Below are 25,776 nucleotides of genomic sequence, written 5' to 3'. Positions count from 1 at the left end.
AAAAAATATTTGTTTTTCTTTGTTTTTGTTTTTGTTTCTTTTTTCAAAAATGTCATGTAAAGAAAAAATGAAAAATAACAAAAGTGAATATATATGGAATACTAATCAGTGTTTAAAATCAATTGAAGAGCTTGATTTTTAAATAATTTATTATTGGAAATTGCTAATTTTGAATGTTTTTTAATGAAGTTATTATAAAATCTCGGGCCGAAATTTGAGGCATGCCTTAGTCCTGCTTCAGAATTGCATTTGGGTTCAAACAAAGGACATATATAATTTGTCTTCTTATACTGTATCCATGGTCATGATAATAATTATTATTGTTTTTGTGGTAGTATTTTAATAGGGTGTATTACGTTATCTTGTACCTTTCTTTCGTACGTTGCCATTATCTTTCCCACGTCGCTTACAGTTGTCCAAACCCATAGCTGGACTTTATCGAGACATGAGATATTTTTAGAGGAGAAGTAGGTGACATGCAGTCAATAGAATGTCGAATCTCTGCCTGAAGACAACATAGGACAATATATTGATTATGGACAAACGTCCATACACGAGGAATTATTTTAATCCACGAATGTAAGCTACCTTACATTACAAAGTTAAAGGATTTTTGACCTCCTGAATAATTACTCTCCAGTAGAGGACATATTTGCATGAATATATTTGATGAAACGCTTCAAGAGAGTGCTGGATATTGCGTTCAGCATTCCCAGAGTAAAGAGTTGCTGGAGTCAGCTGAGCTGGCCCTAAGAAGATTAACGGTGCCCTATATTTGCTGTTCGCCCTGTTTACCACACAAGCCCGCAGGTAGATGAGGTAACTTTCCTGGAAAAGCTTTTGATCTGACAAGTTACACATTCGTGCCACCCGGACGAGCTTCATAGGCTTAAGCTATGATTGCTACTGCTACGTCCACTGATGGTGATGATATTCCTGACTTGTGTTTGTATTAATGCTGCGTCGGAGTTACGGTCGTAGGTAGCAATTCCGTTTCTAGGTTCCATTTGTTCTTTGTCTGCTGTTGTGGCGGGTGGACATTAGTCGCGGCGCTGTTTCTGGTTAACAAGAACACAACTACGTGTCGGTACGGTATGAGGACAAATAATGGAAAACCATATACAAACTTTTGTGAGAAATTTTATACTTTTTGCAACACTATAATTCTTTATCATCATACCAAAGACATTCCTGCTTATGGTTTATTTTCTTGAGCTGTCATTCAAAAGATATGCATAAATCATACGTGGCAAACGCAAACGTTTTTGGTTTTGGTATCAGCTATCGGTAATTTATTTATTTATTTATTTATTTATTTATTTATTTATTTATTTATTTATTTATTTATTTATTTATGTATTTATTTATTTACTTATTTATTTATTCATTCATTCATTTAATTATTCATTTATTTATTTGTCTATCTATCTACCTATCTATCTATCTATCTATCTATCTATCTATCTATCTATCTATCTGTCTGTCTGTCTGTCTGTCTGTCTGTCTGTCTGTCTATCTATCTATCTATCTATCTATCTATCTATCTATCTATCTATCTATCTATCTATCTATCTATCTATCTATCTATCTATCTATCTATCTACCTATCTACCTACCTATCTAATCTATCTATCTATCTATCTATCTATCTATCTATCTATCTATCTATCTATCTATCTATCTATCTATCTATCTATCTATCTATCTATCTATCTATCTATCTATCTATCTATCTATCTATCTACCTATCTATCTATCTATCTATCTATCTATCTATCTATCTATCTATCTATCTATCTATCTATCTACCTAATCTATCTAATCTATCTATCTATCTATCTATCTATCTAATCTATCTAATCTATCTAATCTATCTATCTAATCTATCTATCTAATCTATCTATCTTATCTATCTATCTTATCTATCTATCTATCTATCTATCTATCTATCTATCTATCTATCTATCTATCTATCTATCTATCTATCTATCTATCTAATATATCTAATCAATCAATCTATCTTATCTATCTATCTATCTATCTAATCTATCTATCTTATCTATCTATCTTATCTATCTATCTATCTATCTATCTATCTATCTATCTATCTATCTATCTATCTATCTATCCTGTCTGTCTCTCTATTTTGCTAATAATAAAATATAATATACACAGATACTGATCAGGAAGAGGAAAAGGAATTGGTTGGATCACGGACTGAGAAGAAACTGCCTACTGAAGGATGCACTGGAAGGAATGATGAACGGGAGAATAGTTCGGGGCAGAAGAAGATATCAGATTATAGACGACATTAAGATATTTATTTATTTTATTTAAGTAGGTTATTTTACGACGCTGTATCAACATCTCAGGCTATTTAGCGTCTGAATGAGGTGAAGGTGATAATGCCGGTGAAATGAGTCCAGGGTCCAGCACCCAGAGTTACCCAGCATTTGCTCAAATTGGGTTGAGGGAAAACCCCGGAAAAACCTCAACCAGGCAACTTATCCCGACCGGGATTCGAACCCGGGCCACCTGGTTTCCCGGCCAGACGCGCTAACCGTTACTCCACAAGTGTGAACGATATTAAGATATATGGACCATATGAGGAGACAAAGAGGAATACAGAAAATAGAAAAGACTGGAGAAATGTGGGTTTTTGCAGTGAAAGACCTCTCCTTGGGAAGAACACTGATTGAATGAATACAATCCGTAAATTATTCTTCACTGATAAATGTTTTTTGGCGTTCATTTTATTACGTTAGACCTTATCACCTTTAAATAGGAGAGTGTTTAAAAATTAGCCTTTCCCTACATAAATTCCAATCTCACTCAATTTTATTTTATACATTTCTGCAGGGCATCGTTCAAGTATCCCATGTTAAAGAAGAACAGTTAGTAAACAATATCCCTGTCTGGCATTTACATATCGTATTTTAAACATTACGTCATATATTTCAAATGTATGACGATTTATAACTTACAATAAAGACTGAGATTTGATTATTTAAAAGCTGTAAAATATGTCCTGTAAGATAATCTTAAAATTGGCAAAGGGTTATTGAAATTTGGAGAAAAAACAGACTAAAATCGTGTATGAAAACTCATATTTGTTAATTGACTGAGGACGTAATATTCTGAATTCTAATCTTAATTGGAATAACAGTTATATAATATTTTTTAATGATATTACACACAGCACTACATGTTTTCCACGGCGTTATGTAGCCGAACTACGAACCTTTTATCTCCTACTACTGTAATTTCCCACATTTTGCAGAAAATTACTTGATCATCAGTAGAAAAAACTTCTTCGCCGAATTCATAACCGGTTCGTGTTAAATTACCCATTTTGATTGGATCAGCTTTAGGGAGACTAATAACATTCGGATTGAGTGCCCACTAATAAATCACGTTCACGTTTTAAAATGTAAACTAAAACACATGTGAGTGCACAGAGAAATGTTCACTAGCTAAATTCTCACATTTCCCTAAACATGGACATAGAATTTCAAAGAAGGTCTAATCGCCTTCATATGCTATAGCTACTCCACACCACATCTTTATAGATATGTTGCAGTGTTCATTTAAAAATGAATATTTTCCAAACAGAATCCACAATTTAATTCTTTAGAATACCATACGTTATCTTCTTACACGGGAAATGTTAAGGCTGGTTCACAATAAACCGGGAACGGAAATGACAACGAGAACGAGAACTGAAATATTGTTAAAATAAATGTATTTAAATGTTAGCATTCACAACAGTTAATTGTGAATGCTCACATTTAAATACGTTTATTTCAACAATATTTCCGTTCTCGTTCTCGTTGTCGTTTCACTTCCAGGTTTATTGTGAACCAGCCTTTAATGAGTTCCTGTTAAACCCTGTCTTCAAACTGCACACACAGATCCGGAATTGCGATCGGGCATGGGTTCAGACACAGCTTCGTCTGCGTGTGCAGTTCTGCGTTGTGTAACTTTCTCCATTCTAGCCCCAAATATTTTCCTAAGAACCTTATTCTCTAACACCCTTAATTTCTGTTTCTCTCTCAAAGTGAGAGTCCAAGTTTAACAGCCATACAGAACAACCGGTAATATAATGTTTTATAAATTCTAACGTTCAGATTTTTCGAGAGCAGACTAGATGACAGAAGCTTCTCAACCGAATAATAACAGACATTTCCCATATTTATTCTGCGTTTAATTTCCTCCCAAGTGTCATTTATATTTGTTACTGTTGTTATTGTTGTTGTTATTTCAACTCTTGTTTTGTTATATGTTATTTTAGATTTTAAATATCTCTTGTTTTATAAACGTGTACAGTAGTGTCAAAAAAAACCGGACCGACCCTTGTAGCTGATTTCAGAGCTTTGTTCACTCCAGAGCACGATGGACTGGTAACTAAGACTTTCGTGGTTCGAATCCTGCCTGGGAATGAAACTTTTTTTTGTTCCTTATTCAAATTTATTGCCAATACTTTTCGATTGCTGGTAAAATTCATGTTCTGGGAATAATAAGTTAATTTAGTAGTAAAATATCGCTGTAATATCCCAATTATTGTAATATGTGAAATCTATCTACACTCGATACTTTCTTTTGAAGCAACACTGCTAACTTTAATATATTTCGCTTAGTACGATGTCGTTCCAAAAATGACATGGGCAAGTGATAGTCCGCCCAGCGGTGATTTAGCGTCTGTTTTTCCGCAACAAATTCTATCACAACTTGTCAGGAGATTGAGCCATAGGCACCTCACTATAGACATAAATGCTATTAATTTGCGTATAAAATTAACCGTGAAGCGCGAACTCTCTTAGTAACATCTCGGCATCCAGACCTGTGCAACCACTCATTTCATTTGCAATCGCGAGTTCTGAAATACTAAAATAATAATAGATACTTGCTATACACTTCGAGTGAAACCTTTATTGGGAGTTATAACTAATTTCGGAATGTTTTTTTATATGAAGAGAAAATACAGAGTTAACCATAAGTAATGTCATTAATTTCAGAGTGTTACTTATTCTTTGAGATATTTCGAACAAAAAAGTTTGGTACAGTTTTTCTCGTTTTTGCTTCCTTTTCGGGGAAAAAAATTATCTTTTACGAAACATTTCATAGCGAGTTTTGAGAAAGTCATTGACTTAATTCCCAATATACTCATTCAGTTTAAAAGAGCAGTGTTTTAAGATAATAAGTGATAGAAAGAATTTCAGTTTTGTACTTTACATGTGCAGAAATGTGATCCGGACAAATGTAACATTTTAAAATTCTTTTCAGAACGAAAAGTTACATTTATTCGGATCAAATTTTTGCATAGTTGAAGGACAAAACTAAAATTCTTTCACTCATTTATTAATGTAACACACTGCTCTCTTAAATTGACTGTCCATATTGGGAATTATGATATATGATATGATATATATTTCTTCACAGCACTTCTTTACATGTAATGGTGAACCTCACATTTCTGTATCCGGTGCCACCATTAACATATTATTACAATAACACATTATTTGCAGTACACGTCTACACACATACTCCCAATTACGCTATGTACCTTTTTTGTTACTTGGTCAATCTCCCCTTCCGTATTTCCCTACATTTCATTTGCTATTCTCTATTTGTTCATTAATCCTAATATATCTAATATTATATACTCCTTTCACATTCCCCTTTTCCTCTAACTACTATTCACTAAAATCTCAATTTCAATTTTTCTCTATAAATTATCGCATTGAACTATTTGCCTATTTGTTCTTTGATCTTTTATTCAATTACTGTTCCAACGTTCAAATGTTAGTACTAATTTTATGCTGTCACTTGTTCATTTCTCTAAACCCTTTCTCACTATTTTCACTCATTCCTATTTGCGCTCACTTTCACTTTCTTACTATTCTGCTTACACCTAATCCATTGTCACTATTCTCACTTCCTATAAATACTTATATTTTATTTTACACATCTGCTTATACACTTTCTCTCTCCCCTATACTTCTCGATCTTTTCCAGTTTCGCTTTACTTGCACTTTTTGATCACAACCCCACTTTTTTTTACACATATTAAAATATATTGGGAATTAAATCAATGACTTCGAATACGCGCTACGAAATATTTTATATAAGATTACTTTTTTCTTGAAAAGGAAACAACAACGAACAAAATTGTATTCAAATTTTTTGTTTGAAATTTCTGAAAGAAAATTCCCTGAAATTAATGGCATTACTTATGGTTGGCCTGTATATTGTATGCTCTTCATTAATTATTTATCTTTCCATAGGCCCATACTCTCCAATCGCAAAGCGAAATAAAAATAAAAGATTTAAACCAATATAACTGAACTTTCATTCCGAATATTTGATGTCGTATTCTACGTATCGGTGCAGTGTATTCATGAAAGAGTATAGAACTAAAAAAAATAATATAGTCTGTCACACTTTTTTCTTTAAATTCTAGATACAATGTTGAATCAGTCATATAGTTGACCAACAGTGTATATCCGTAGAAATTTCAATTTTCAACATTACAACCCAAATAACTGAAAAGTCTTCCTCGATGCAGTTTTTGATTTATTTAAAACAGCCGTGGCGAAAATGTGACTCGCGAGCACGTTGTGGCTCGCAATGATAGATATGCATTTTCTTGCTTCCTACCTCCCCAACCTACACCCTCTCACTCACTGGAGTTAAACTCCGTTCCATTTGTATTTGTCTCTGACCTGCGAGTGGCATTTTGTCCCAATGTCTCTCTCGAAACCACGTACCTCTACAAAAATGAAAGTTTCAAGTAGGATGGGAGGACGCATTTTTTTGCTGCCAATATGATGAGAATATTAAATGTATGATTTTTTGTTCACAAGTATTACGAGGAAAACGGTTGTGTAACATAAAACGGTATTATACTACATGTCACTCATGAAACGTTAAAAAGACTTTATTGTTCTTATTATTATTATTATTATTATTATTATTATTATTATTATTATTATTATCTCTGTACGTCGATCCTTTTCAGCAGATGTATGAATAATGCGGTTAGATCTTCAATTTAAACTCACAGATTTACAATGTGATGTTAAATGAAAGCTAGATGTCAGGACTTGACAAATGTTAACTTTTCAAATCTTTGCCAAAAAATAAATATCCGAAGCTTCGTTCTTTCCCTTGCTCTGTTTAAGCCATGTTCGCTACAACTTAAGTTTGTGAAAAATTATTTTCAACAATGAAAATACTAAAAACCAAATTTAGATCACGATTGACAGACAAATACCTTCGTGATCAACTACGACTGGCAGTAAGTGACATAATTCTTGATTTTGAATCTCTGTCGCAGAGACATTCTGAAGACAGGTAATAGGTTGTGATATTGTGTCCTATGTTTTCGTATTAATTTCTTCCTTCGTTACACGTACTAAACATTAGTTTATAACCTTGTACTGTATTATATTTAAGTGCTTGATATAAGGAAAATGAAAATCCGTTAATAAGTCAGACAGTTGCTTCACTTCCCCTTCGGGTGTCCGCCTACCTCCATAGGTGCTATGTATAGGAACATCATTTTATTTTTACTAACATTTTTGATATTAACCTGGCTATATATTTGGATTAAAGGTCTAGAACCGGAAACTCCGCTTGCTCCCCCTTCCAAGACTGGAGTTCGATGATACTGGCGTAAAATACAAATCACTTTACTAGGTATAGGGGGGAAGAAAAGTAGTTCATCCATTTACGTAAATTAGAAAATATTGCGCTTTTGAGTTTGACCATTTCCAAAGCACAGTACAGTATTAACAATAAGTGTTTTCACTCACGAATTGAGCTATCCATTCGGACGTATTAATTATGCTGTGTGTATTGTACTGTTAGAGCACATTAGCGTACAATATAGAGAATGAAGTTAAATTGAAAAATAATCATAATATGGATATTTAAACACAATTTTGAAAATGGTGGCCGTTCATTTCGATATAGGCTTCAGTACTTTTGTGCATATTATCGCACTATAGACTATTTTACCTAATTCCAATTACTAGTTTCGTCTTTCGTATCAGTAACTCATGTTGAAATAATTCCGTACCTATCTACTCTATGAAAGAGTACCTTACGTACTGTAAATTTAATCTTCACTTCTACCTGATCCGAAAAGTTAAAATTACTCAGACATGCTATCTACTGTCCGTTCAAATGGTTTTGTCGCAGAGTCGTAGAAAGGGGGGGATCACGTGACAGTTAATTACTTAACGAGGCCCTTTCATTTAAGTTATTTTAAACAGTTGTATAATATTACATAGACGTCCAATTCCTAACAGAAATTAATGTTTTCAGAAAAGAGCTAAGACAGCCAAACTACTAGACTTCACAGAGGGGCGAACAGAAGCAGGTGGGGGAAACCGGGATGCGACGTAGGCAAATGGACGACAGTACCTGTGCGAAAATATGATTCAATATTGAAAGCTCTTTCGTCACTGGAAAAACGCGAACATATTTCTGGAGCGTACTATACTCACTAACTCAGTACTGCATACGCGGCCTTGGTTCTGTGTGGAGGACGATTGGGAGTTTACTAGTAGAGGGGTTGTGAGTGAAGTACATTCAAAAACTCAGGTACAATAAAAATTGAAGTAAAAATAAAATGATGTCCCTGTACATTGCAGATTACACAGTGGCTCGGCGTACAATCACATTTTGGCCACGGCTGATTTAAAACAAATTTTACTGTAATCCTAATCTTTCCTTTATGAGCAACTATTTTTATTCTATAAATGGATATGCTGATATTATATTCCTTGGTTACAATTTTTACTTTGAACACGGTTCTCTGTATATTCTCTTCATTATCTCATAACATCTGCTCACCCGTAAATAAAATGAAATTATTAAAGAGTTTCGTCAGTACATACGTGTATGTTTGCGAAGTAAGTTAGCAATATTTTACCAGTACTTTACAAAATTCAGTCATGGCTATTGCCTACATCGGAAATGGCTCCGTTTTTACATCTATATTAAGAGACGTGTTTAATTAATGAATTTATAATGGTCCTTTTAATGTTACATAAAGGCGTTGGAGATGTAATGATGAAATGTAAACACGCTATAGAACAACTTGTTCCCTCTCTCTAGCGTACTTTAAATAGAACACAGTAAAATATGGCATGACATGTGTATCAATGCATCTGCATATGCATGAACATGCCTGTGACACTATGTGTTGGTTTACAATGTATGTGACTATTAAATCGAGTAGGCAAAGACATAATTCAGTTAACTAGGTTATGGGATTTCATTAACTGGAAGTTGGGTTCGATTCTGGGAGCATAATATTAATCTTTAGCGGGAGAAATTTTATGGTGTTTTCTCTAAATACGTTTCTGCTAAGTGATATGCATAGCAATAAACTAGATTGTCTTTTGTTCGATAATAAAATATAATTCAGTTTCCAAGACAAATGCTGTTTACAAATCCAAAATAGTTATTTATGACACAAGTTCGTAAAGTTTCTCTTTTTGGCACGAGTGTAAAGTTTGTGAAACAAGGCGAAGCTAAGTTTCACAAACACACGAGGATCAAACAGATAAATTTACGAATGTGTGTCATACAATTGTTTTTCTACGATAGTACAAATTTACGCCTGTTATTATTCGGTTGAGAAGCTTTTGTCATCTAGTCTGCTGTCAAAAAATCTGAAAGTTAGAATTTATAAAACAGTTATATTACCGGTTGTTCTGTATGGTTGTGAAACTTGGACTCTCTCTTTGAGAGAGGAACAGAGATTAAGGGTACGATGAAAGAGTAATGGAACGGAGAAAAATTCTCTCCGGCGCCGGGACTTGAACCCGGGTTTTCAGCTCTACGTGCTGATGCTTTATCCACTAAACCACACCGGATACAACCCCGACGCCGGTTAGAATCGTCTCAGATTAAGCTCCAACTCTTGGGTTCCCTCTAGTGGCCGCCCTCTGCACTACATCATAGATGTCTATGAACGCAGGACCGAAGTCCACACATGTGCTGAGGTGCACTCGATATGAGTGAATAGTTGGCCGGGATCCGACGGAATGAGCGCCGTCTTAAATCACGAAGTGATTTACGCATATCATATCATATATAGAGATTAAGGATGTTTGAGAATAAGGTTCTTAGGAATATATTTGGGGCTAAGAGGGATGAAGTTACAGGAGAATGGAGAAACTTACACAACGCAGAACTGCACGCATTGTATTCTTCACCTGACATAATTAGGAACATTAAATCCAGACGTTTGAGATGGGCAGGGCATGTGGCACGTATGGGCGAATCCATAAATGCATATAGAGTGATAGTTGGGAGGCCGGCGGGAAAAAGACCTTTAGGGAGGCCGAGACGTAGATGGGAAGATAATATTAAAATGGATTTGAGGGAGGTGGATATAATGGTAGAGACTGGATTAATCTTGCTCAGGATAGGGACCAATGGCGGGCTTATGTGAGGGCGGCAATGAACCTCCGGGTTCCTTAAAAGCCAGTAAGTAAGTACAAATTTACATTAAATAAATATGTTAAGTTAGAGAGGTTACAATATCACGATGTCGTGGCCTTCTAAACTAAGAACCATTAAGAAATAAGAATCCATGGAAAGCCAGCCTGTTTTATTCATGTTCACGATTTCATGGCCTTCTAAACCAGCCATATAATCAACAAAACCGTAAAGCTGCGGTTTGTTTACGGCGATAATCGCCGAGCGCACATCGCTGGCAATTGTAGCCTGGAGTTGCTAGCAGTTAAAATGAATGCGCACGGTTTCTTTACAGCGATGATCGCCAACGTAGACAGTTGGACGCGACGCAGATCGCTGGAGGTTGGTTCTGAAGAAAATTCAGGACGCACATCTCCGCATACATGTTCAATAATCGATATTTGGAGAAGGCCATGGCAGAAAAACAAATGAGAATTGACAGCGATGTACACTGGTAAAGAAACCACTTCCTGACGATCATCGCCAGAGTTTATAATCGCCGGCAGTGTGCGTCCGGCGATGATCGCCGTAAACAAACTGTAGCTTTAGGAACAGTTGAATGCTATATCTTGTTACAATGAGTACTAGATGGAAATTCAGAATAATGATTAAAATGTAAAATGTAGATATGAGTGTTAAATTTGTTACATATTTGTGTTACGTGTAATATTAAGTAATGAAAGGTCGAGGTAATGCATTAATTTCTTACTGAATGAAGTCTGAATTTTCAATATTACATTTTCTTTGGCAGTGCGTAAAATTAATAGAAGTGCCTAAAGTGATTACTGTACTTACTTTTTACGCACTAGTCTTTTCAAGACTCGCTTTACACACTGACAAATAACAGTGGGTAAAATGGTAACTTTATGCACTATCGTAAAAAAAAATAGTTATTTATGACTATTACACTCCTACTACGTCATACTACTTTTGACCAATAAAACGGTACGAAAGGACATATTTCGACCAATCATGGCTGCTTATCGCACAATTTTATCGCGTCCCTAGCATTTGTTTAATTTTATCGCGTCCCTAGCATTTGTTTCTTTCTTTGCCAACATTTGAAACTGCGCTGGTCTGGACGTCAATATATATATATATATATATATATATATATATATATATATATATATATATATATATATATATAATTACAAACCACTCCAGTCGATGCACAGCAGTTTCAAATATGACTCGCATTGGCATTCAAGAACAAGAATTAATAAAAATCACTGATCATACCTATGCATCTTCTGAAATCCGATTTACAAATAAATGAAGAGCACCATTCGGAAATCCTGGATAGGTTGAATACACCATGTAGGCCTAAATCAACGAGTTCCACTTCTATTACGAACACGTCCAATATAACATCAATTGAACCACCAACCACATTCAAATTTGAAAATTGTACATTCAATAATTATTCCTTTTAAAATTATTCATGTTTATTTTTTATGTCGTCGTCGTTAATTAAAACTTTTCTAACACTTGTGTATATTAGTTAGGTTATGCTATAGCTTCTGCTATATGATATGGATAGTCACGTATCAGAGATTGTTTAATATTAAGATTTATTGAAAATCATCTGTTAAGTGACGTTGATTACTGGGATTCGGATAATTGAAGTGGAATGCAAATGTCTTAATAAAAATGAAACTGAATCAACAAAGCTTTCTTGACTAGTAACCGTCTACAGAGTTCAATGAAGATTCCATAGTTGGCACAACTGCCATCTAGCGTAATGGTGCAATAATACATTTGAAGACAGGTTTATTTTCATAAGTCAATTAATATTTTATTGTATTGGAGTACTTTGTTGCTTATAATCTTTATATACTTTCTTCTAATCGTGTAATAGTCAATTAAATCCCACTCGAGGTTTGATTTTCTCTAGATAAATCAAAACCTCTAGTGAGATTACTGTTGATAAAAGTTCGTAAAAATTTTCTTTTTGACACGAGTGTAAAGTTTGTGAAACGAGACGAAGCCGTGTTTCACAAAAACACGAGGGTCAAAGACAGAAGTTTACGAATGTGTGTCATTGAGTGTTTTTTCTACGAAAACACAAATTTACATTAAATAAATATTTCAAGTTAGAGAACTTACAAGATCTAAGCCACCGGCGTGGCTCAGTCGGTTAAGGCGCTTGCCTGCCGGTCTGAAGTTGCGTTCGGGCGCGGGTTCGATCCCCGCTTGGGCTGATTACCTGGTTGGGTTTTTTCCGAGGTTTTCCCCAACTGTAATGTGAATGCAAGGTAATCTATGGCGAATCCTCGGCCTCATTTCGCCAAATAACATCTCGCTATCATCGACGCTAAATAACTTAGTAGTTGATACAGCGTCGTTAAATAACCAACTAAAATAAAAAAAAAATACAAGATCTAGTGGCGAACGAAATAGTTCGTGCTCTTAAGCCTTCCAACGAAGGAGAGTTTTTGAAAGCGAATGATCAAGGTGGCTGAAATAATTTGTCCAATGAAAGTTGTTAATTAATTTTGAAAAACTGGGCATTTCTCGACTAAATATTCAGGAGATTTCTGATTGTGTTCATGAGGAATATTTAACAATAGCAAGAAAATTTGTTCATTTTTTTATTGTTTCTTGATGACAGTAGTGACATTATTGATACAGCAAAGGTTGCGATTTTTATTCGCGGAGTTGATGAATTCAATGTTAATGCACGAAACACCACTGGTTGTATTTTTCATGGCAAGTACCTCTCCCCCGTCTCCTTACTTTATAGGATGTATTTATTTATTTATGTATTTATTTATTTATTTATTTATTTACTCTCGTGATGTTAAAGCCATCAGGCCTTCTCTTCCACACCACCAGAAATGCAATACAACTATAAGAAAAATTATACATCAATGCAATTGAGGGGCTGGGTGCAAGAAGGGCATTTTAAAGTATGTGCCCTTTTTGAGTAAAACGCTTTATTGTGTTCTCTTATCTGTTATGCATGTGATCACCAAGTTGTAGTTCAATACTGTGATCACAGGGGTCAGGAGTATCCAAAATGTAAAGGCGTGCATAGGTAACATTATTACGATTTGAATTTTCAACATCAGTTTTCTCAAAACTTGCATTTGAGAGAAGTGCCTTTCTTGCACCCAAACCCTCAATTAATTTACAGCAATAACGAGTGACAGAATGAATAAGACAAAAAAACAACTGAACACACAAATATAAATTGAAAATAATAAAAATTAGTCTAACATATTAAATGATGCAAAAGAAAAGAACAAACAAAAGTGAAAACATATACAACAAACACAGACACCAAATAACAGTGGCACTCAGCATCATTGTTATTAACTAAGGGACAACAAGCTTTTCTAGTATCCTGGCACAAAGACAAGAGAAAGGATTAATCTAACAAAAGGAAATTATTGCCAAAATAGTACAGATAAAAACTTCGGCATAAATGAGCAACTTCTCAGAAACGGATTTCGTGAGATAAAACATACCATACTTTTCTAGTTTACTTCTAAACTGTGACAATGTCCGGCAATCCCTGACGTCACTACTGTAGGTAACGAATTCCAGAGGCGAGGCAATGATACAGTGTAGGAGGATGAGTATAGGCAAGTTCTGTGACGAAGAATAGAAAGGAGAGGCTGATGCTGATTTCGTGAAGTAGTTAGGAACTGAAAGCGTGAAGACAAGTAATTTGGAGAAGAGTAATGTAAAAAAATTTATGAAGAAGTGGAACAACGTGTATGATTCTTCGTTCCTTTAGACGAGCCCATGAGAGCAGCTCAAGAGACGGTGTTACATGGTCGAATTTCCGAATATTACAGACGAATCTTATACATACATTACTTTAGGCACTATCGTAGAAAAGATATTTTCCAGTTTAGCTGCTAGATATTTTTGAAGTTTGTCTATCAAATTAATGGATTTGTCAAGAATTTCGGACTATGAGTTCTTATAATTTTAAATTGTCATTGACACCAGAGTAATGAATGCATCAAACGACCTCAAAAATACTTTTAAAGATTAAGTACTATCAGCAAAGATTGTGTAAAATTATTTTGCGGAATTCAAATATGGACGTACTTGCATCGGCTACGAATTTCACGACAGCCGACCTGCTAGAGAGATCAGTGACAGAAATATTGAACGCTGTACTTTAAATTATTAAAGAAGATAATGTGGAATCACCTACACCGAGATTCGGGTAACGTTGAGAATGGATATGGGTGCAACACAAAAGATTCTCCATGATCATCTTGCTGTGATAGAATCCACAAAAATTGACAGAAGCTGAGAACCTCGGTGCACATTAAATGAAAAATGGAACGAGACGAAACGCGTGAAAAATGACGAGGTAGGAAGTTCATCTTACTTCACTTTCAGTGGTACCCTACGAGAGACCTTAAAGTTTAAAGAAAAATATCTTCATACCAATTGTTACAGTTTTTCTCCTCTTGTAGATCGAGTATAGACGTTTAACATTAAAATGTGTTAGGTTTTATTCTGCAACTAACGAATTTTATGCCTCTTTTCTTTAATTTCTTCTTTAACATTCTATATTATTTTGCCCTCTTTAGAACTTCAATATTTGATACTTAATCTTACCCAGCTCATTTCTAACATTGTGTGCCAGATTCACACTTTCGCGGCTTCTACATGATTTTCCACTCTTTCTAATTTGATAACATTCGCTTTCATATAATAATATACTCCAGATACAATTTTTATCAATATTTTTCTTATCTGCAGTAGTCAGTCTTGTGTAGCTATATAAATACTTTTAAAAAATTTGCTATATTTTTCATTGTTTATAATATAACTATCGAGGTAACATAACTGATAGACTTCTTCTGTATAACATTTACAATCTTTCATCAAGGTTAATGATGAAAGATGAGTGGAACAGAGAAAAATTCTCTCCGGCACCGGGATTTCAACCCGTGTTTTCAGCTCTACGTGCTATCGCTCTATCCACTAAGCCACACCGGATTCCCATCCCGATGTCGAATCGAATTCTCTCATTTCAAGTTCCACCTCTTGGGTTCCCTCTAGTGGCCTACCCTCATGCACTGCGTCATAGATGTATGACAGTGGCACAATGTCCACACATGTGCAGAGGTGCACTCGTTATGAGTGACTAAGTGGCCGGAAACCGACGGAGTAAGCGCCGTCTCAAACTGAGAGGATTCAATCCGACATGGGGATGGGAATCCGGTGTGGCTTAGTGGATAGAGCGTCAACACGCAGAGATGAAAACCCAGGTTCAAATCCCGGTGCCGGAGAGAATTTTTCTCTGTTCCACTCATCCTTCATCACATGATGACTCAGAATTTCTGCACTGGAATATCATATGTACTTCGGTAAAAGGTAAAGGTATCCCCATAACATGCCATGAAGGCACTTGGGGGGCATGGAGGTAGAGCCCCATGCTTTCCATGACCTCGGCACTAGAATGAGGTGGTGTGGTCGGCACCACGCTCTGACCGCCTTTTACCCCCGGGAAAGACCCGGTACTCAATTTTATAGAAGACTGAGTGAACCTTGGGGCCGTTCTGAAAGTTTTTTCAACGAGAAAAAATCCTGTCACCACGTGGGATCGAACCCCGGACCTTCCAGTCCGTAGCCAGCTGCTCTACCAACTGAGCTACCCGGCCCATATGTACTTCGGTACATCGTAATAATACGGTATAATGTTTTTAATGTTAAGACCGTCAGGCTTATAAAATCACAAGTGTGATAAACACAAATGTGCCGTTTTTTTTACATAAGAGATTAACGTTTTCGGTTACACTGAACCACCTTCAGATCATTAATAAACCTACAGACAACTTATATTGTACGCAAACAGTGAAGCCATAGGTCTTAAATGAAGTAGGCCTGAGTATATAATAAAATACAATACGCATGAAGTTGTATAGGCCTATCCACTTCCTTTTGTTATACAGTGAAACTTTCCTTAACGGACATTTCCCAATAGCGGACTCCTCTCAATAGCGGACATTTTAAAATTCCTCTGCAAAATAACATTGGCCCTTATGATAAAATTCTTCCAAATAGCGAACATTCTCAATAACGGACGCGGACACTGAAATGTATCTCCCAACAACAATTAAAACTTCCAAATAACGGACAGCGTGAATGAAAAAAAAAGAAAAAGACGGTTGTAAATTAAACGGAATTCTAACGGAATTCTTTGCAACAATCATTATCGTGCATTTGAACGTTATTGTACTTTTTTGTCCTTACTGAAGGTAAGCAGCACAGTTATTAGTTGTGATACTGTACGTAAGCAGTCCGTACTTTCTTAGTTTGTCAAGTTGAGAGTTCGGAAGTACAGTCACATTAAAAATGTCACAAAAACGTAAACGTTTGTCACTAAAAGAGAAAGTGGATATTGTAAAGCATAGCGAGAATGAGAAATTAAATGTTCGTGAGCTGGCCACAAAGTTTAATGTGGGGAAAACTCAGGTTACTGAAATTTTGAAAAAAACAAGGATGTTATTTTAAAATCATACACTGAGAATGCAAATAAGAACACAAAGAGAGCTTTTCCTAAAACTGAGGGGCTTGCCATTGACAATTTACCATATGAAGGGTTTCATGAGAGAGACATTTTCAACTGTGATGAAACGGGTCTTTTTTTTTTTCGAGCATTACCAGACAAAACAATGTGTTTGAAGAGTGATTTTCTAAATAGTGGACACTTCTCAATAACGGACATTTATTTTTTCCCCGGCGGTGTCCGCTACTGGGAAGTTTCACTGTACTATCTATTTGTACCAGCTCACCGAACTGACATTTTGAAAATGCAGTCCTCATGCTGCACTTGTTACATAAGTTTACAATTACATGGATTTGTTTGTAATATCACACGTCCTTAGACGCTACTATATGCTATATTTCTCTTTACAGTTTTATTTTATTTGAATTAATTATATTTTAACAATTTTATTCTTTTATTGCTAATGTTTAACATTTTAACCTTTCCACTTGTGATTTCATATGTACCACTGCATTATTTGGAGCAATACTCTATTGAAGCACGCATATAAATATGTAAATAGATGGCTAGATGGATGGATGAATGGATGGTCTATGGCGAGTCCTCGGCATAGCTTCATTTCACCCCTTTGATCTGATTGCCTGGTTGGGTTTTTCCCGAGGTTTTCCCCAATCAAAAGGCAAATGCCCGGTAATCTTTTGGCGAATCCTCGGACCTCATCTCATCTCACTGCATCTCGTCAAAATATTGTAGAAAATTGTAAAAAAAAAACTGTAGAAAGTACTAAATTGTAAAACTGTAAAAATTGTAAAATATTGTAAAAATTTGTAAAAATTGTAATTGTAATATTGTAAAATTTTGACTTGTTCCACATCTTAAAGCTTCATTGCTCATGTAAGATCAATGGAATATAATGAATGAATGAATGGATAAATGAATAAGTAACTACATAAATAAATAGATCCCCTAGAATTACTGCAATGTTATACCACGATATTCTCTAAAATACGAAAGATTTAAATCATTACGATGTTATGTGTTGTTCAGAAATTCAGTTTATTTCATTCTAATGTTTTCATAAAAACATGACAATATTTTGTGACTATCTCATCTAGAAAGAGAGTTTTATAAATATAACTATCGCATGAGACCTTCAGATACTTACGAAAATATCCTACCAACATACTGTATAACAGAATCGAGGAAAATTTATAAAAAAAAAAACGAGAAGCAATCAATTTTTTATTTCCTACATTATATTACAAGAATTTATCTATCTTGTCACGTAGACATGTTTCCATGATTGTATTCTTCCCGCATTTTTGTAAATGTAAATTGCACGACAGTATTTTGCATTAGAACGTATAAGAGGTTAATGTTTATCTTGTTTAATTAATGTTTTACGAGGGCTTTTCGTCTTGCTGTTACAGAAATGTGTACGTTGCTATTTTATCGCGCAAATAAAGTTGTTGATGTTTGTGGTTTCCCATTGCTTTAAACAAACCACAACATTGATGCAGTATTTTGCCATTTTTTTTCTGAAAAGGTTTTTAAGAATTACTGTATATCAACTAGCTCTAGCTGAGTTTATCATTGAAAACGACGTGCCCGAGGAAATATAAATCGAAGAGATATGAATAATAAATAAAAGATAAATTGGGGAAAAAAATATTATTTTTAATCTTTCTATTGCATACAGTATGTCTATATATGAGAGTAATGTTATTTTTCGTCTATATATAAACCAGACATTGTGTTGTATGACCCACTTAAATGACGTGTCAACAATGTAGATAAGGTTTTGAGAAAAGAAATAATATTACCGTGAAAAAATTAATATAATAGTATTCTCTAGCTACCCTGCAGATAGTAAAGGACTATTTAGGTCAGTTGTATTATCAGGATTTTATAAACTTACGCTTTGCGCTGGTAACCAAGATTTCTTTACTAAAATTACAAAGAAATATCAAATACAGAAAATGTATTCAAAGAACCAAAAATATTATGGGATTTCACTATAATTTATCCAATAGGGCAGCCGTGGGAACAACGTGACTCGCGAGACATTGCGGCTCGCAGTGATAGCTGTGCATTTCGCTTGCTTCTAACCTCCGCCAACCTCCACCCTCTCACTCACTGGAGTCAAACTCCGTTCCATTTGTATTTGTCTCTGACCTGCGAGTGGCATATGTCTCTCTCGAAACCATGTACGAAAGTTCCAAGTAGGATGGGAGGACGCATTTTTTTGCTGTCAATATGATGAGAATATTAAATGTATGATTTGTTCACAAGTATTATGAGGAAAACGGTTGTATAACATAAAACGGCATTATACTACATGTTACTGATGAAACATTAAAAGGTTAAGTGTTATTGCTGTTGTTGTTATCATCATCATCATCATCATCATCATCATCTCTGTACGTCGACCCTTTTTCAGCAGATGTACTAATAATGCGGTTAGCTTTCCAATTCGAACTCAATGATTTTTTTTTAATTTTATTATCTTGCTAATAATTGTAACATAAAATATAATATATACAGAGAAACTTTAGCTCGCCCCTGAAAGAGTAGAACTCGTGCTCAGGGGCGGATTCCTGAATTGAAATTAATAATTTACTATGTGATGTCAAATGAAAGCTAGATGTAAGGACTTGACAAATGTTGAACTTTCAAATCTTTCCCAAAAAATAAATATCCGAAGCTTCGTTCCTTCGCTTGCTCTGTTGAAGCCATGTTCGCTACAACTTACGTTTGTGAAAAATTATTTTCAACAATTAAAATAGTAAAAAAAAAATTTAGATCACGACTGACAAACAAATACCTTCGTGATCAACTACGACTGGCAGTAAGTGACATAATTCCCGATTTTGAAAATTTGTTGCAGAGACATACTGAAGATAGTTAATTTTAGGTTGTGATATTGTTCATTTATTGTTAATTTCTTTCTTCGTTACACGTACTAAACATTAGTTTGTAGCCTTTTACTGTATAAAATTATATTTAAGTGCTTGACGTAAGGAAAATGAAAATCCGTTAATAAGTCAGACAGTTGCTTCACTTCCCCTTCGGGTGTCCGCTTCCCTCCGTAGGTGTTATGCACGTTGCAGGTTACACAGTGGTTCGGCGCACGATTACATTTTCGCCACGGCTGCAATAGGGAATATCATACGATCCGGATTTTAATATAATTATAAGTTTTTTTTTTCTAAAATAAAATATATTCACGTTGTGCTTCTGTATTTTTTTTAACAAACTTGAGACAAATTTAATTAGAACCGAAGAAAGTATAGTTACAATTATATCAAAGTCTGTTAAATTTTAAAACAAATGTGATAAAATTAGAGCCTTAAATGTATATAGGCTTAAGCCGTAGGTGTGTCTGAGAATATTTCCAACCAAGAGTTTCAAAACTTAAGTAATTCCATTCGACTACCTAGCGTATTTGACTCATTTACATGCAGATAGTCAACTTTCAAAGTCAACATGATCTGTTTAGTTTTGATTTACAATTATGTATATTTTTTCTATTGTGTAATTTTATAGTACAACATTGTTTCGTTTGAACGAGACTAAATTGTCGCTGTAAAAAAACTAGAAATGATGGCTTTCATAGTTGTGGCGAAAATGTTTTTCTAATTATAAATTGGTGCAGTATTTCAAAAAAGACGAAACCTTTCAAGAAAGAAATCACATTACAGCGCTTTCTTGAAACATAGAATAATGATGAAATATTTAATCTGTATACACTATTATACATAGTAATTTAAATAGGAAAACAAATGTGTGTAAATATTATCTTTCCTGTATGTTTCACGGCAAAGTTTATAATAGATGTTAATGGTCTAACAGTACTTCGAAATATAGTAAAATTACAAAGAGAAATAATAAGAGCATAATGAAATCGACACTATACAACATGAAAATAATACCATAATAGAAAAAAAGAAAGTAAAATACATTGGAATATAGCAAAAGCAACTCATTTAGCACAAATGGTTAATATGGAAAACGTAAGGAAGAATATAATAAAATAATAAAAAAGAAAAAAAAGAAAGAAAATTAAATAAAATTTACAATAAAAGGCTATGATAATAAATTCGTCAGCTGATAAAGGGAACAAAAAGGGGAAAGGAAGGAAAAGAAATATATAGCTTATATTTTTACATAACTATCGCAGAGAAAAGGGCTTATAACTGAAAGGAATCTGAGTTGAAAAAGTGCAATTTTAATTTATTTTTGAAACTAGACAATGTCCGACAGTCTCTGACATGTTGTGGTAGAGAGTTCCAGAGATGAGATGCAGAGATGGTGAAAGATGAAGAGTAGAAGGATGTTCTGTGTTTAGGAATGGAGAGTGTGATATGGTGTTGTGAGCGAGTATCTGTTTCGTGATATGAGGACAAATGTTGAAAACGAGAAGCTAGGTAGCTAGGGTTAGAGTTCTGAAGAATATTGAAGAGTAAAGTGAGAGAGTGAATAGTTCTTCGCTCTTTGAGACGGACCCAGGACAGCATATTTAGTGAAGGTGCGATACGGTCAGATCTACGGATGTTGCAAATAAATCGAACACATGCATTATGAACACGCTGTAGTCTGCCTGTCAATTTCATGTTAAGGTCAGTGTAGAGAGTGTCACAGTAATCAAAATGAGGCATCAAGAGCGACTGCACTAAATTCTTCTTGAGAAACAACGGAAGGAAATTTCGAATTTAGTGCGTGAATTTTCATAAAAATTATTTTACATATGTGTGTGATTTGAGTATTTCAACTTAAGTTATTGTCCATAGGCCCTATAAATTCCTAGACTTTTTACTCTATCACTGTAAGGGATAATAGTTTCATTCATTTTAACAGGAGATAAATCTCCTGTGTTTTATTTACTTAAAAGTCGTTGATGTCCCATTATGATTGCTTGTGATTTCTCCGAGTTCATTTTCAGTCCAAACTTTTTCGTCCATGAAATAATTGATTTTAGATCATTGTTTACTTCATTTATTGCGTAATTGCACTTCAGAAACTTATTTAATTATTTTTCTCCGAATCTATTAAGAAAATTAAATAGTTGTAAGCGCATTCGATGTTGCTTTAGCTCATGACATATATCCCTACAAAATTTCTTTTGATATATGCAGGAAAAATAGTATTTAGAAAAATGATTTATTTTACATTTTAAATCTCTATGTACACTAAACTGTACTACATACAATCTCCATCAGTTTGCTTAGAATCTAGTGCTTAATAATAACAGCAAAAAAGTAAAAGAAAATTAAATTTTCAATATTTTACATCGTTTTACTCTTAAGAAACCTGCTTCAGTTGCCGCATAGAAATTTTATATCCTAGCAAGCAAAATTAATCGAAAATAAAATAGCTTCTAAATTGCTTCGTGGAAATGACGTTCAGAAACTTTTCATTCCAAAAAACAACAAAATTCAAAACGAAAAATCTCCTGAAAGACATAAGAAAATCACATTTTCTAAATATATCTTAAGAATATACTGAAGTGAAATAATTAATTTTTCACAAAAAAATGTCAATTTTTTTTTCTTTTTACTCTTTAAAAATATCTCAGTCCTTTCAGATTCTCTCAGCAAAATTTCAGAATCTTGGGCCCCTTAGAACACTTGTCTTGGCAGCCATTTTTAAAGATGTGCACGCTGTCTCTGATATTTAATTCCATTTGCATCGGTTTTTAGTTTTCGCACTTTTGTTCTTGTTTAAAACCCTCTCCTCTCCTTCCACAAATTTAGAGCTAGCTGCATTACATTTTTTTTTCATGCCTCCCTCACTCTATAATGATTGAAAGTTTGCATTGATATATCAATAGAATTTAAAAGGGATAAGAATAATAATAATAATAATAATAATAATAATAATACTTCCTTATTTACTGGCTTTTAAGGAACCCGAAGGTTCATTGCCGCCCTCACATAAGCCGTCCATTGATCCCTATCCTGACCAAGATTAATCCAGTCTCTACCATCAAATCTCACCTCCCTCAAATCCATGTTATATTATCTTCCCATCTATGTCTCGGCCTCCCCAAAGGTATTTTTCCTTCCGGACTCTCAACTAAAACTCTATATGCATTTCGGGATTCGCCCATATGTGCTACATGCCCTGCCCATCTCAAACGTCTGGATTTTATGTTCCTAATTATGTCAGGTGAAGAATACAATGCGTGCAGTTCTGTGTTGTGTAACTTTCTCCATTCTCCTGTAATTTCATCCCTCTTAGCCCCAAATATTTTCCTAAGCACCTTATTCATAAATAACTTTAACCTATGTTCCTCTCTCAAAGTGCGACTTGACATTTCACAACCATAAAGAACAACCAGTAATATAACTGTTTTATAAATTCCAGCTTTCATATTTTTTGACAACAGACTGGATGATAAAAGCTTCTCAACCGAATAATAACAGGCATTTCCCATATTTATTCTGTGTTTACTTTCCTCCCGAGTATCATTTATATTTGTTGCTGTTGCTCCCAGATATTTGAATTTTTCCACCTCTTCAAAGGATAAATTTCCAGTTTTTATATTTTCATTTTGTACAACAATAATAATAATAATAATAATAATAATAATAATAATACTAATTTGTACAGTCGTGGCAGTTTTATTTTCCCATTTGATCTTCAGTGAAGTAAACAATTTTTTTTCAGATAAAACTAACACGCAAACTTAAAATGTTTGTATTAATTATTTAGGCTATTATTAATGGTAGTACGTTAAACATAGTAGTAAAATTTCAATTTTGGAAAAATAATTGTTATATGAGGAGATAAAGAAGAATTAAAATTAATTTTTATAAAGCATGCTTGAAATTTGCAAAATACTATTTACCAATTCAGTAGAAAATTTATAGCCTATTATAGTATTTATATTCTAAATAATATGTGTGAGGAAATGAAAGCTGTAGGTCCAATATTTAAAAATTTTAAAATTTCACTTCAATATACCCTTAAATGTTAGAAAAAAGTTAACAGACACTGACCTTCAGATATTAACTCCCGTAGCCCCGCAACCCGGAATTGCACGTATTTAAGATACGAAAGAAGCTGGACTGCCGTGTCACCTGGAAGTTATGTGACACGCCGGGTCCTGCGCCGGTCGCCGCGATCCGGCAGCGTCGCACGACTACCCGCCCGCATCGCGCCGCACTCACGTTCGCGTCTCCGCGACACAGTCACCACTGAGAGAGCGCGCCGCCCCGCCGCTATATACAGGCCCGCAACGCGCGCAAGCGGCTGGACCTGCCTCAAATTTGAGAAGCGTGCCAGCGCGCGTCGGGAGGGGAGGAGCATGCAGATACACCTCGACAACTTCTGAGAAATGGAGAATTAGCCCTCAGCTGTTCAACACTTTCATCTCGGGATTGTAATTGTAATGCTAATTCTTTACTCAACGTCGTTTTCAGCTGGAAGGGCTGTTTGGAAATGAAATGATAACACCGGTTGAAGTGGAGGAAGGGTTAAATGTAGTGTTGTGGGATTTAATCGATTAACCGATCAATTTCTGTTGTAAGATTAATCGATCAGAAATATTTAATCGAATAATCGAGTCGGTTGTATTTGATATTAATTATTATTTTTATAATGCAAACTCATACTAAAATTATAATCACGAAAACTATTGGATGAATAGTAAAAGAGAGGGCATACGAAATTTCGAGACAATATATTTTTAGTAATATTAAGGGAATGCGCTACTGAAAAATGACCGTTTTTGAAGAAATGTCATGTTTTTTTTTTTTATTTCACTCATCATATGCTAATTTCCAATGCCCCATTACCACAACCTGTGTTTCAGCTATAATATGCACTATGAAAAACATAGAAAACTCTTGTTTTAGATTCCAAAAAAAAAAGGGGGTTTCTAAAATAAACGTGTTATTTTCAAATTTTATTTTTAAAAGAGTTATTCCTTGACTTAGATCATTGAAATTTTCTTGATTAATTCATAATCATGATCATAATATGCTGTTAAAATTTCAATACATTATCTCTTAAAATGTAGAAATTAGAAAATTCAGTAGCGCATCCCCTTAAAGATCTAGGATCACTAAAATACTATAGGGAGGTTAAACAGTTCTGGGAACAGGAAGAATATATTAGACTAAATTCAAGGGAAGAGAGAACAGGAATGGCATGGTGGAGATTAGGTATCTGGAGGCTCAAAAATAAGAGAGGGAACGTAGAGAACGATAAATGTCCTTTATGTGGACTAGCGGAAGACGCAATGCATATTGCGTTAAAGTGTCAGGCAACGAATGATTTGAGAAACAGTTAGGTGGATAAAAAATGTCTACAAATAAACGCTATAGTAGCTTATAAAAAAATGAATGGTCCCCTTAACGCCAGCAATCTGCATAAATTAGGAAAATTTCTTTTTAGAGTTAAAATTAGATGGGAGGAGAAAGTCAAAGCTTTAACGGATATGGAATTATAAATGTTGAATAGTCGGACACGATAGGAAACTACGAAAAGTAGCCAATGAAGTTAACAGAATAATTTTTAAGAGATTGAGTATAGAAGTGAAAAGTTGAAGTAAGAGTTTTAAATACAAGAGCTATACTTATTATAGGTTTATTATTATTATTATTATTATTATTATTATTATTATTATTATTATTATTATAATTACTAGGGTGTACAGAGAATAGTTATAGGTTCAATATGTAGTAATCCTTGTAATTTTTGTATAGAGAGTGATGGCGGATTTAGAACTGGAACACATCTAATCCGCCATGACGTGAACAAAGATTGATGAAATAAATAAATAAATAAATACC

General features: G+C 34.4%; 1 protein-coding gene across 1 annotated transcript in view; it reads right to left on the bottom strand.

The window, feature by feature from the left end:
- Positions 1-24,186, bottom strand: part of LOC138698335 (uncharacterized) — a 965,071-nt gene extending 940,885 nt beyond the window's left edge. The window contains exon 1 of the mRNA XM_069824187.1: positions 23,980-24,186. The gene's annotated coding sequence lies outside the window, so the exon portion shown is untranslated. The remainder of the gene's footprint in view (positions 1-23,979) is intronic.
- Between the last annotated feature and the right edge of the window lie 1,590 nt (positions 24,187-25,776).

This window comes from Periplaneta americana, chromosome 4, assembly GCF_040183065.1.
Source record: "Periplaneta americana isolate PAMFEO1 chromosome 4, P.americana_PAMFEO1_priV1, whole genome shotgun sequence".
In the NCBI taxonomy this organism is placed as follows: Eukaryota; Metazoa; Arthropoda; class Insecta; order Blattodea; family Blattidae; genus Periplaneta; species Periplaneta americana.
This window is presented reverse-complemented; position numbering and strand designations above follow the sequence as displayed.